This window comes from Podarcis liolepis (genome assembly GCF_965112155.1).
Source record: "Podarcis liolepis genome assembly, chromosome: 10".
Classification (NCBI taxonomy): Eukaryota; Metazoa; Chordata; class Lepidosauria; order Squamata; family Lacertidae; genus Podarcis; species Podarcis liolepis.
The window spans coordinates 14,041,517-14,054,412 of record NC_139562.1 but is presented as its reverse complement, the minus strand read 5'-3'; positions in this window follow the sequence as shown (position 1 = coordinate 14,054,412).

The window sequence follows — 12,896 nt, the reverse complement described above, 5'->3', positions numbered from 1 at the left end:
GAGTCTCAAAGCGGCTAACAATCTCCTTTCCCTTCCTCCCCCACAACAAACACTCTGTGAGGTGAGTGAAGCTGAGAAACTTCAGAGAAGTGTGACTGGCCCAAGGTCACCCAGCAGCTGCATGTGGAGGAGCGGAGACGCGAACCCGGTTACCCAGATTACGTGACTACCGCTCTTAACCACTACACCACACTGGCTCTCAATGACTGAGAGTGACTGAGTTGTCAGAAAGTCAGGTGAGCACTACCACACTGGTATGGGCCTTTCATGGGGAGGAAATGCATTAGCAGGGCTGATTTGAAATTTCTCAGGAAATAATTTTCTGACACATTTTTGCCAGTTTTCTCCTTTTCAGTTTGCCCTGAACTGTTCAGAGAATTTCAAGCCTTCCTTTGCTAGTGGATATTTGGCAATACATCACCATTGGGAGGAGGGGGTGGCAGCTGAAGATGCAATACTAAGAGAGTTTAGTTATTATTTTAATATTGCTGAAGGGAACAGTGGGCTTGCACCCCTCCTCCTAGTCTTCTTCCATGGTTTCGTTCATCCACCAATATGGACTGAGAGGAGGGTTTCATTCACCCTTAAGTGGACTAACATTTCTCAGCAAACGATTCTCTATTTTGATCTCTGAGCTTCTTCTGAACTCTTGAAAAATGCTATTCCTCATGTGGAGAACATTCAGCAAAATGCCCCCTCCCCCAGTTTTCATACATTGGCTCCCAGTACGTTTCCGGGCACAATTAAAGTGTTGGTGCTGACCTTTAAAGCCCTAAACGGCCTCGGCCCAGTATACCTGAAGGAGCATCTGCACGCCCATCGTTCAGCCCGGACACTGAGGGCCTTCTGGCAGTTCCCTCACTGCGAGAAGCCAAATTACAGGGAACCAAGCAGAGGGCCTTCTTGGTAGTGGCACCTGCCCTGTGGAACGCCCTCCCATCAGATGGTGGCTGGGGAAACCCAGCCAGATGAGCAAATTATAAATTATTTGTATTATTATTATTATTATTATACTCCACAAGTAACCTGGTGAATTTCTGGAGACCATTAGAAACATAGAAAGTGGCCTTGTAGCATGTCAGACAGCTCTATCTAGCTCAAGGTTGTCTGCACAAATGGGCAGAATCTCTCCAGGGTTTCAGGAAAGGGGTTCTCTCCTAGTCCTACCTGGCGATGACGGGGATTAAACCTGGGACCTTCTGCATGAAAAGTAGATGCACCACTAAGTGAGCCAATGCCATCCTTCCCATTTCTTCTTCTCAGCACTCTTCTATAGCTTGAAGTGCATTGGGTTTTCAGATACTAATTCCTCAAATAAATCTATTTACACATAAATGACAACACTGAGATACTAGGCCCCATTGTCCCGCGTTCCTACTCCGTCTTCCTGCTTAGGCAGAAGCTACACAATTCCCCAAGCTAATAATGGATTGTAAAAGAACATCTGTGCGTCTTTTCTTCCCTTGTGCACTATTTGTTTAATTGTGGTGGATTAACATAGCAAGGGGGATGGTACATCATAACTAGGCAATTACCCATTCTTCATCGCTTAGTTATGGTTGTGCTAATTGGTCGTTTAACACATAAGATAGGCTAACATTAGAAACGTTTGGGGCTGTTCAAAGAAGGAATCAACAAATTAATATTGTTGTGTGATATTTGCATAATTGGCTGCAATTATTTAATGTTTAATTGGGTTGATCAAATGTGATTCAGCCCTCTCACGTGTGTGCGTGATTTGCAAGTGGTGGGAATTTAAACAATGATGATCAATTCCAGTTTGGTTTGTGTGTGTCCTTTCTCCTTGCTCTGTTCTTTCCTATTCTTCTTCTTCTTGAGATTTGGGTCCAACAAATTGGTACAGAACAACATCAGGCAGACAGGAGCATCCCAATGTGGTGCTTTCCAGATGTTGTGGACCACCAATGCCCATCAACTCTGACCATTGGCCATGTTGATGGGGGCTGATGGGAGTTGTAGTCCACAACATCTGGATGGCATCATGTTGGCTATCCCTACCTTAAGATTATGCCGGAGGGCAGCCGCTGCACATAGCTGGTCCAGCTATAACGTAGGACATTGACTTGATATTGTCTGCCCTGAATCCTGCGGTCTCCAAGGTTTCAGGTGTGGTCTTGGCCAGCCCTACTCAGAGATGCCAGGGATCCAACTTGGGATCTTATACATGTGATCTCCACCTAGCACCTGCCCTGTAAACCATGGTTTTAATGCTACATTTAGAAGCCCCAGGCTTAGGACAACCCCTGCTATCTCTTCTGGGTGGTTGTGATCAGAAGCATCTACTTCCAGTTTAAAATAACCAGAGTTCCTTCTTCCATCCACGTGGGGGAAATTCTGGTTCATCTTAAAAGCTGGGTAGTGAGCAAGCCAGGGTTGTTAACCATGTTTTCTGATTGGCTTGCTTGAACTAACCATAGTTCCCTCAAGTTTGGACATAATGAGGAATTCTATTCAGTTTTAAAGGGGAAAGGGGTGTTTCTGTTGAGGGACGCATGCTGGTGGTACACAGCTGGAGCCAGGGATGGGTGAAGGCCAGAGTTAGCGGTCAGAACCTAGAGTGGTAAAGGACCCTCCAACTCTCTCCTTCTCTCTGTTACCTCCTTCCCTTGCCACCTGTGTCAACTTAGGAACTTCAGAACTTGCCATTGATCCATCTGGGTCAATGTTGTCTACACTGATGGGAAGTAGCCATCCAGGATTTCAGACAATGCTCTCCCAGCCCTACCTGTAGATGCCAGGGATTGAACCTACCTGAAGATGCCAGGAATTGATGCTCTACCACTGAGATACAGCCCTTCCCTTCAGGCCACAGGTTGTCCACCTTCATCTAGAGTGATTTGGGTACCACACAGCCCTTATTTCCTGCTGCATCAGAGATGAAACAATGGACTACCAATGCCACAAATCCCCAAAGTTTTTGAGAAGTGTTCATTTCGTTCTTTCCGCTTGCCAGTGCAACACAGACATTCTTGGCATCCCGAAGAAGAAAAGCCGACAGAGGAACCCAGCTCTTTCGAAAGGTCCCTGCTTTTATAAATGTTTAAGTTAACAGAGTGTTTTTACAAAGAAACGAAACCTATAAGAACCATAAAGAAGCAGATGGTTGAGAGAAATGGTTGGGTAAAGGAAAGGAAACTCTACCTCATTCTTCTTTTTAAAAGTTTTGGAGAAGTACAATTAAATATTCCTAACAGGGTCGTTGCGCACAAACCATCTGGCACGGAGAGAAACCCTTTTATATTTGTACGTCTAAAAAAGCTGTAATAATTGTGTTTCGCTGGCAACAGAAACACACAGTGCTGCTTGCACTTTCCAAATAATATCTGTAATTATGCAGCGTTGTTCTCTCTCCAATAAAGCAGTTTAACGGACACCTGTTTTGTGGCTTGGCGTGACCTTAATATTGCAGAATATGTGCTTGTTATTTATGGTGTATTATTGTAGTATATTAATACTTTCTAAAAGCACTTTTCAGCATATGAAACCCTACACCAAGGCCCAGCAAGGGGAAGGCCGCAGATCAGCTGCTTTGCATATACAGAAGGTATATACTGTACGGAAGATCCCAAGTTCCATTCCCAGCATCTCCAGATAGAACTGGGAATGTCTCCTGTCTGGGACCCTGGAGAGCTACTGCCAGTCAGTGTAGACGATACAGAGCTAGATGAATCAGTGATGTGAGGCAGCTTCCTATGTTCCTGTCAGGATCTCCGCTCGGCCAAGCTGATAAAGCTCATTTTCCTCTGGCCAAGTCCTTCGGAATCGCCTCCGACGATAATTAACGACCTGAGCCTTTGATGAGGCCTCAGGCACATTCCCATTCAGCAGAGATTCCAGCCTCAGGGAAGTGATGAGATTTATGGCTACATGGCTAAAGAGTTTTATTTCCTAACTACGCAGACGGAAAACACATCCTCTCTCTATCAAAGGCAGAGAGCAACTGAACAAAGGAACAGGAAACCACTAACGTCACATCCGTCTCCCGTGAGACTTCCAATAGCCTGGAATGTCTCTGGAATGTAAACAGAGCCTTGTGACTCTAAGCAGCTACACAGTGGTAAACAGAAATTAACAGTTCCCAATTTATGCAAGAGAATTAAGTGCTAGCAGAGGTGGTTCCAGGGTAGAGGGAGCCGTCAGCAATGGAATGTCCAGTGAGCCAGTCCTATATAGGTGCCCCTTCTCCCATGAGTACCAGTACCAGGCACTTTTGTGTTGGAATAATAATAATAATAATAATAATAATAATAATATTTATACATACATACATACCCTGTCCATCTAGCTGGGTTTCCCCAGCCACTGGGTGGCTCCCAACAGAATATTAAAAACACAATAAAACATCAAGCATTAAAAACATCCCTAAGCAGGGCTGCCTTCAGATGTCTTCTAAAATCAGATAGTTGTTTATTTCCTTGACATCTGATGGGAGGGCGTTCCACAGGGCAGGCGCCACCACCAAGAACGCCCTCCTCCTGGTTCCCTGTAACTTCACATCTCACAGTGAGGGAACTGCCAGAAGGCCCTTGGAGCTGGACCTCAGTGTCCGGGCTGAATAATGGGGGTGGAGACGCTCCTTCAGGTATACTGGACTGAGGCCGTTTAGGGCTTTAAAGGTCAGCACCAACACTTTGAATTGTGCTCGGAATCGTACTGGGAGCCAATATAGGCGTTTCAGGACCAGTGTTATATGGAAGCCGCCTTGAGTGGCTGGGGTAGCCCAGCCAGATGGGTGATGTATAAATAATATTATTTTTAAATTATCATGTCACCATTTAAAAGCTTCCCAAACGTCCCATTGGAGCTGCCGTGTTAATTCCACACGTGGCCTCAGGACAACACTTACTTCGATTCCTCCAAGCAGTAGTTCAGAGAAAAGATGAAGAAGTTGCATTGTGGTGGGTGGCTAGAGAAAAGTCCTCTCTCATGATACTAGAATGTAGGGTCATTGTGCTAGTCCCGGGGGGGAGGTTACCGTTGTCGTAGTCAAAGTCCAGTCCTGAGTCACTAGCCTGGAAACAGTTCACAAGGAGCAAGGCGAGGTCCGAAGCAGGAAGCCGGGCAGGGACAGGAACACTAGAAGGTCAGAAGCAGGAAGCCGGGCGGGGACAGGAACACTGGAAGGTCAGGTCTGGGTCCGGGTAGGAGCAGGTACTCAACAATGACATTGCTTCCGCAACCTGGGACTGGGCTGACTGGCCTTTATCTTCTCTGAGGCCAGGGGCGGTCCCGGCCCCCAGGAGACCCGCCTCTCCTGGCCTTAAGGCGAGCACTCCTCCTGGGAGAAACCAGTTCCCTCCGCCTCTCTGCCCTGAGCCTCTGCAGTTCAGGAGAGGCTGAAGGGTTACTGGGCCCAGGGGGAGACTCACCTGTAGGCACTGAGTCCTCAACCACCTCTGGAGCCAGAATGGATTCACCTGGTGCCTGCTCCTGAGGATCTGGCACAGGTGTAGGCGCCTCAGAATCAAGGCCCTGCCCCAGTTCAGCCGGCCCTGGAGGCGGGGACTCCTGTGCAGGCTGGGATTCCTCCGGTTCAGCCTCTGAATTGGATTCCCAGGCCATCACAGTCATCTACTGAAGCTGAATGTTGGAAGGTTCAGGATGGAGAAAGGAAAGTATGTCTTCACACAAATCAAGGTATGGAATTCCACAAAAGGTAGCGATGGTCTCCAACCTGGATGGCTTTAAAAGAGGATTAGATACATTCATGGACAAGAAGGCTATCAATGGTTGACAGCAACAACGGTTATGTTCTACCTCCACCATAGAAGGAAGGGTGTCCTTGTGGGCTTCTTGTAATCATCTGGTCGGCCACTGTGAGAACAGGATGCTTAACTAGGCGGGCCTTTGCTCTGAAACAGCAGGATTCTCCATAGGTTCTTACAAGTATCCAAGTTTGGAAAGTGAAAGCAACCCAAGAGAGACCCTTCAGAACCTTGGACAGGTCCCAGGGTACAGCTTGCACTAAAAGGTGTGGACCGCTATCTTATATCAGTGATGGGGAGCCTGTGACACTCCAGATGTTGCTGGACTCAAGGATGATGGGAGCTGTAGTGCCAACAACATATTGTGAACTTATTGTACCTAGCTAAATAGGGTTCCTGTTGGGACGTGGGTGGCGCTGTGTATTAAACCACAGAGCCTAGGACTTGCTGATCAGAAGGTTGCGGTTTGAATCCCAGCGACGGGGTGAGCTCCCGTTGCTCAGTCCCTGCTCCTGCCAACATAGCAGTTTGAAAGCACGTCAAAGTGCAAGTAGATAAATAGGTACCACTCCAGCGGGAAGGTAAACGGCATTTAACGGCATTTCTGTGCACTGCTCTGGTCACGACTGGACCTAATGGTCAGGGGTCCCTTTACCTTTAAATAGGGTTCCACTTGGACTTCTCTTCATCTTTGAATTGGAGGAAGGGTAAATTGATAGGAAATGGGGGGTCTCATTGCAAATTGCAAAGCCGGCTATTTTTTTAAAAAGAGTCAGAGTCAATGATTATGCTCACCTGCTTGGTAGTGAGCACCACTGAGCCCAGCAGGATTTTCTTACAGGTAAAAATGCATAGGAACGGGCTGCACATGCTGTTGAAAATGACGGAATTAAGACCCATTCCATTGGTTTCAGTTGGATGAGGCCAAAGTGCTATCTTTTTCTTTGTTTAAAATCTGGGCTTAACGCTATGCACCTTTCTGTTTCCCTGACTTAAATCCTCTCAGTTCCTGTTAGCAAATCATGGAGTTTCCACTTTGCATTCCGTTTCACCTTTAGTTGCTACTGTTTGCTGGGTTGTGCCCATTAAAGAAGAATTAAGAGCTGTAATGTGAGATCATTCCCCCCCCCCCACTATGAAGATTTTTAAAAAATAAAAAACTGCTACAAAAAAAAATGCATTGAAAACATTGCAATAGCTAAACTAAGAGCAGCAACAGAAATGAGACACAATCAAATTAAGAACTAAAAACACTGAGAAAGAAAAATATAGTTTAACTGATGGGGGGGAGGAGTCAAAGAGGGACTTGAAGAATTCGTTCCCATTTTGTAATCCCCCTTCCTAAGGGATTTCTCCCCAAAACTTTGTCCAATCAGGACACATTATACTCAGCTTTGTAGCCTGTGCTTGCTCCAGTTTCTGTAGGTTAATCTGACTTCCTGTACTTGAGCTGCAGAAGAAGTACCAAAGTTCCTGATCTTGAATCATCTTGCTCAAATTTAAACTCGCCCTGGCAAATTTTCCCTTTCCCTTTCAAGTGACATATTGGCCTGGTTCTCATATGACACAAATCCAAACTTTGGCACTGCAAATGTGTGAATACAGTCAAACCTCAGTTTTCTATCGTCTCTTTTGCCGAAGGTTTCGGCTCCCGAACGTCGATAACCCGGAAGTAAGTGTTCTGGTTTTCAAAAGCTTTTCAGAAGCTGAACGTCCAGCGCAGCAGACAAATGGCTTCCGATTGGCTTTTCCAATTGCAAGACGCAATCAGAAGCTACACCTCAGAAATCGAATGTTTCAGAAGTCAAACATCCTTCCGGGCTGGATTACATTTGACTTCTGAGGTACCATTGTATGTGGGCTCCCAGAAAAGAGCTCTTAGCTGCCCATGAGTCTTTTGCTGGTTCTATGGAACTATAATTCCCAGATATCCCTGGGAAGAGGTACCTTGCTCGATGAAAGGAAGAATGGGAGCTTTAAGCTTCTGATCCCTTCTTTCAAGTCCCTACCCTTACCTGCCCTGTGGTAATTTAAAATGTTCAAAAAATAAATCAAAATCAACAATAAGGTATTAGCATTATTAATTAAATTTGCATACCATCCTATACCTATACCTATATCAGGACAGTTCACAACACAAAGACACAATATAAAAGCACAAAATACATAATAAAAATAGTTAAAACAATTAACAATACCTATGTATACGAACTAAGAAAAAATGCACTCTCCAACAAAAGCTCATAACCAATCCCCCAGCCCACAAATACAAAAATCCAAATTAACATATAACAATTAAAAACAATTTTAAACAACCTCACCCCCCCCGAAACAACACCCACCTGAGTTAAAACTCAACCCCCTGTTAAAACAATAGTTTTAGCACAGGGGGTCTGGCCCATGCCCTCATTCCACTCCAAAGAAACTAAACACAGATGACAACTTGCATTAGAGTTCTAAACATCTGAGCAGGCTTGTCTAAACAAAGATGCTTGCCACAGGTGCCATAAAGAGTACAGTGAATGAGCCTGCCTGAAAACAATAGGCAGGGAGTTCCATAGTGCTGCCATACTGAAAGATTGAGGTGCAGCAGCTATTGTGTGGCACCTGCAACAGTACCAGTTCTGCAGTTTGAAGGGGTTGAGTTGGTGTGTACGGGGGAAGGTGATCTCTTAGGTAGAATCATAGAATCATGGAGTTGCAAAGGACCACAAGGATCATCTCATCCAATCCCCTGCAATGCAGGGATCTTTCGCTCATCATGGGTAAACCGATCCCAAGTTGTTGAGAGTCTTAGATACTAACTGGACTGCAATGACAACAAATCCTGGTCTCCCGTCAACACAAGGCAAGCCTCACTTGATTTCCACCGACACACTGTCTTTTCCTTTCAGCATACAAATGCACATATATCCAGAAGTAAGTCCCATTAAGTTAGTGAGGCGCATTGAACTACAACTCCCATCAGCCCCAACCTGCGTGGCCAGTCTTAGCCTGGGAGGGTGAATAGCTCCCTGTTACGATCACAAACCACTGGCAGCTGTTTCAGTAACGAAACAGTAGATGGCGCTTAGCTCCCACGTTTCCACTGCTAGCAGGTCATTGGGATTATTATTATTATTATGTGGGGGCCAATAAATACGGGTTTCTTGTTGGTCCAGCAATAGAGGAGGGCTGATCAAGGGAGAGCCTCAGTAAAAGCAAGTCATTTCAACCAGCTGGAGGAGTTTGCTGTACAAACACACGGTGAGTCTTTTAAAAGCAAAAGCCAGCCCCGGAAAACGGAGTCTGGGTATTACAAACTGTTGTTCAAAAACGGCTGCAGTGCAACTTTAGATGGTCTCTGGGCAAGCAAAAAGAGAAGGAAAAGAGCAAGAACCAAATAGAGTGGTACCTTGGTTTGCATACGTCTTGGTTTGCAAACATTTTGGATTACAAACACGTCAAACCTGAAAGTGCGTGTCCCGGTTTGTAACCTTTTTTTTGATTACAATCTTTTTTATTATTATTCCAAACAAATTTTTTTTGGAGGCCCCATTGGCAAAAGCGTGCCTTGGGTTTCAACCTGTTTCGGTTTACAAATTGACCTCTGGAACAGATTATGGTTGTAAACCAAGGTAAAGAGAGCCAGTGTGTACAGGGGAAGGTACAGGGGAGCCAGTGTGGTGTAGTGGTTAAGAGCGGTAGTCACGTAATCTGGGAAACCGGGTTCGTGTCTCCGCTCCTCCACATGCAGCTGCTGGGTGACCTTGGGCCAGTCACACTTCTGTGAAGTCTCTCAGCCCCACTCACCTCACAGAGTGTTTGTTGTGGGGGAGGAAGGGAAAGGAGAATGTTAGCCGCTTTGAGACTCCTGAAGGGGAGTGAAAGGCGGGATATCAAATCCAAACTCTTCTTCTTCTTCTTCTTCTAAAGGTAAAGGGACCCCTGACCATTAGGTCCAGTCGTGGCCGATTCTGGGGTTGCGGCGCTCATCTCGCTTTATCAGCCGAGGGAGCCGGCGTACGGCTTCCGGGTCATGTGGCCAGCATGACTAAGCCACTTCTGGCGAACCAGAGCAGCGCACGGAAATTCCGTTTACCTTCCCGCCAGAGAGGTACCTATTTATCTACTTGCACTTTGACGTGCTTTCGAACTGCTAGGTTGGCAGGAGCAGGTACCGAGCAACGGGAGCTCACCCCGTTGCAGGGATTCGAACCGCCGACCTTCTGATCGGCAAGTCCTAGGCTCTGTGGTTTAACCCACAGCGCCACCCGCGTCCCTGTAAACCAAGGTACCACCATACTAAAATTTGGTGTCTCTCACCATTTGCGCCCACTGCAGCATGGCACCCAGTGAAGCCAAACTGGTCACACTGCCCTAAAACTGCCTCTGACTGATGGTTAAGCTACTCTACTCTACTCTCCCGGTTGCTAACCTTAAATTTATTAGGGCTGTAACGCTACCAAGATGGAAGTTGTCATGATAGAGACCCACTGCTTGGAGACAGTAATAAGTAGAGGTATGCACAGCCCCAAATCCAGCCCCAAAGCAATTGGGGGGGGGGTGCAGAGCTAACATTTAATTAGGGTTTTACACCTCACAGAAGAATGAATCCTAAAGTTTAGCTGTGCGCTGTGTGCCTAAGTGCTTTGTTTTGTCTGCTATACCCTCAACTTCACTAGGTGACCCTGGTATTACGAGAGGGGGAGAAAAGTTTTTCTCGATCTGCTTTCTCCACACTCAGTATAATTTTATACATGCCTGTCATGCCACTTCTCCCTGAACAGCCGTTTCTAGAAACTAAGAAGGTTGTTCTAACCTTTGCTCATACGGGAGTTGTTCCAATATACGTGGCAATTTCATATGCACATATATGTTTATGGAAGGCCATAAAGGACCCCTGACCATTAGGCCCAGTCATGGCCGACTCTGGGGTTGCGGCACTCATCTTGCTTTATTGGCCAAGGGAGCTGGCGTACAGCTTCCGGGTCATGTGGCCAGCATGACTAAGCCACTTCTGGCAAACCAGAGCAGCGCACGGAAACGCCGTTTACCTTCCCGCCGGAGCGGTACCTATTTATCTACTTGCAGTTTGACGTGCTTTCAAACTGCTAGGTTGGCAGGAGCAGGGACCGAGCAACGGGAGCTCACCCCGTCGCAGGGATTCGAACCGCCGACCTTCTGATCGGCAAGTCCTAGGCTCTGTGGTTTAACCCACAGCACCACTCGCGTCCCTATGGAAGGCCATAGCTATGACTAAATATGTGCAGAGATACCCTCTCCATACTTCTTGGCGCTGTGAAAAGGGATGTCACTATGTAAAGCTTATCGCTACATGATTTAAGCTCACGCCGTAGAAATGAACTTTTCAACCACAATTTGTTTCCTCTAGAAATGACACGCGTGCAGGGAGCAGGGCCACAGCTGCTGTTGCCTGGCCTTCCACCACCTTCTCTGGCTGGTTAAGTGCCCAAGCATTGAACTGAGCAGCTGTCAGGAGCCCTTCTGTGGCTTTCGGAATGCCTCAAGTGGCCTTCCTGATGGATCAAACTCCAGATCTTTGCACCTCTTTAAATGCAAATGTTATTTAGACACACACAGAGAGAAATGGGAAGTGATGTAGGAAGCGAAGGACCCATTTTGCAGAACCTGTCTGACGAAATGGGATCTGCAACATAATGTTGCAGTCTGGAATGTGGGGTAAATTATTTGGCCCTCCTTTTCTCTGAGACAAAGCCTGCTAAGTACCTCGGTGCAGCTGTTTTTAGTACCATTCCACCTCCAGAAGGTGTTGCTCTAAGACAGCCATGCTCTCACTCTGAGAATACGGTAGGGCATAAGCTCTCTATGAAATCTTACACACACTAGGCATTCAGGACATCAGGCACAAAAAATGCCATTATACAGGGGAGAAGAGAAGGCCTTTAGTCAAGCCCTTTTGCTCCATATATAGCCTGTTGAAAGGTAAACACAAAATATTTCCACCAGCAATCTTCAGAGCCTCGTACACAGTAGGCCTGTGAGGATTCCTTGTCAATAAAGAACTCTTTGTCAGAAATTCAGAGCAGATCCTCCAGCTCTGTGTGCTGCCTAGGAGAGCGGAGCAAAGCCGACGTTTTACCCGGGAGCAAAACTTTGTGCATCTACATTGCTTCGTGCACCGGTTTGGAAGCTTCGGTTCGGATTTTTAAAAGGACTTCTTCATTCAGTGCATAGTTTAAACTAGGGAACTTGCTCCCACGGGAGGCAATGATGACCACCAGCTAGGACGGCTTCGAAAGATGATTAGACAAATTCATGGAGGAGAGGGCTATCGATGCCTACCAGCCATGGATATTATGTTCTGCCTCCCTAGCCGAAGTCAGTAATGCTTGCTGGAATCCATAGGAGATGAGAGTGGTCTTGTGCTCAGGCCCAGAGACATCTGTGAGAACTCAGGATAGCTCAGTCGGTAGAGATGAGACTCTTAATCTCTAGAGATGAGAGCCAGTGTGGTGTAGTGGTTAAGAGCGGTGGTCTCGTAATCTGGGAAACCGGGTTCGCGTCTCCGCTCCTCCACATGCAGCTGCTGGGTGACCTTGGGCCAGTCACACTTCTTTGAAGTCTCTCAGCCCCACTCACCTCACAGAGTGTTTGTTGTGGGGGAGGAAGGGAAAGGAGAATGTTAGCCGCTTTGAGACTCCTTAAAGGGAGTGAAAGGCGGGATATCAAATCCAAACTCTTCTTCTTCTTAATCTCAAGGTCCTGGGTTCGAGACCAATGTTGTGCAGAAGGGAGGTTGGACTAGATGACCCTTGCGGTCCCTTCCGACTCTACAATTCTATGAATGTGACCGAGTTCTTCTACGAACTTCTACGAACAGTGCTGGGCTGTCGGAGTGATCCAATAGATTCTTCTTATACATTAGAGATGGGGATATTTATTTGCTAAACCATGTAGGAAATGTACATCTGCTAGAGGAAATGTCCGCTAGAATGCAGGTGAACTTTCACAAGGAGTTAAAAAATATATATTGTGGTATGGAAATGTGGAGAACTGAACTGAAGACTTGGGGAAGTAGGGGTGGGCACATAGGCATGTACAAAACAGCTGGGCAAGGGAGCAGTCCAGGCACATAGCTAAACGCTCCCGGTCCCCGTTGAAAATTGTTCCTCCACTTCCCTGTGGCTTCTGATCTGGCCTATTGCT